Below are 1,797 nucleotides of genomic sequence, written 5' to 3'. Positions count from 1 at the left end.
GATTATGTGGGTGGATCCATTCTAATCATTTGAAGGCCTACATGGAACAAGAAACCATCTTCTGTGAGGAAGAGGGAATTCTCTAGCAGATTGATGTTGGACTTTATCTGCACCATTGGTTCTCCTGGATCTCCTAGTTGCTGGCCCACACTGCAGATTTTGTACTTACCAGCCTCTATAATCTCATGAGTCAATTCCTTGTAGTAAATCTACATGTGTGTGTGTGTGTGCATATATATATATATATATGAAGATCCTACTGGTTTTGTTTTTCTGGAGAATGCTTACTAATACNTAAATCTTTTTAATTAGTTCTGGGGCTTCTGATATTGTTTCTCTAACCTGTTAGATTTAATGGCACTAATGACTCTATTTCCAGGAGTAAATAGAACATTTATAGTTCATAGCTTAATCTGGCAATAAAAATAAACAAAATACCAACATTGGATACTCCTNTTTCTACTGTTGCTGAACAAAGTAGGGAAAGAAACAGATGAGCTCAAGAGTTCAAATTCCCAGCTCAAGCACCACATAAATGAAACCACCACTCAAACGTTCTGTGTCTGCCCTGAAAGAGACCTTATTTCCTAGAGTCACACAAATCAGATCATTGAAAACCCACAGTCTCATCCTGTGAGTGGCTGAATTACAACACAAGTTGAACTCCTAGCCTCACAGGGTATCTACTGCAAAAGTGAAGGCATTGGTTGGAAAACAATGCATCCTGAAAGTTGGACTGGGGACATGTCAGAAGACCTGGATGAAGCTGTGGACATTGAGCTCCTAAATTATGAAGAGCCTTTTTTGCTTTGAAGTAGCTGCTCCACCTCTGCCTGAGGCAATTAACCCTACATCGCATAAGGAAACTGTAATAGCCTCGCTGAAGGCAGTTGCCTTACAAAACAATGCTGATTCTCTTCAAGACTAACTTCTACTATTCCTCTTTCCCACCTCCTTCTCTGCTCTCCTCTGCACTGCTTCTGCTAGATTTTTGGTATTCTAGGTAGGGCTCCACAACCCCTTAGGTGCTGCTAATAATATGCCCTTCGTTAAGATTTGGGAAGTAGAAGCCATTTTTATTTTTCTCAGAAGTGATCACGGATGCATAGCTTTGGCAGGTGTGAAGATGTGAATGTTTGCAGTGGCCTGAGGGTTCCTTTGCTATTCATTTGCCTTAGGACTGCAGGGGGCTTGGACTTTGGGCAGTGGTTTCCTCCCGTTGCCTGACTGGATATATTTCATTGGATTTTACATCCAGTATGATTTCCACTATATCTATAGATTCATAAAACTTGATTATCCTTGATTATTAGTTTCTTTAGTGATGCTAACTATAGTTTAGTGATCACAAATGAACTGGTGACAACAAATAGATTGACTTTCTATGTCAGCTACCCCCCACTCAAAAACACACAAGTTTTGTCAGTTTGACTTCCATTCCTAGGGAAGTTTGGCAAGAGATATAATACCTGAGCTTTGGTGACTACCTCCTACTTTGCAAGATCATTACTAGGACAAAATTAATTTTATTAGCAANAGTCTAATGTAATAGGGACAAACAGAAACACTTGCATTTTGACCCCATTATGGGCTGAGTTGTGTTCCCTCAAAATTCTTATGTTGAAGTACTAACAACTGGAAACTCAGAATGTGACTATATTTGGAGATAGGATCTTCTTTTTTTTTAATTTTTTTTTAATATTTTTATTTTATTTCCAGGAGAGAGAGAGAAAGAGACAGCGTGAGCAGGGGAGGGTCGGAGAGAGAGGGAGATACAGACTCTGAAATAGGCTCCAG

Source organism: Crocuta crocuta, unplaced genomic scaffold (genome assembly GCF_008692635.1).
Source record: "Crocuta crocuta isolate KB4526 unplaced genomic scaffold, BGI_CrCroc_1.0 scaffold1351, whole genome shotgun sequence".
Taxonomy (NCBI): Eukaryota; Metazoa; Chordata; class Mammalia; order Carnivora; family Hyaenidae; genus Crocuta; species Crocuta crocuta.
The sequence above is the reverse complement of the archived record's forward strand: the minus strand, read 5'-3'. Positions refer to the sequence as shown.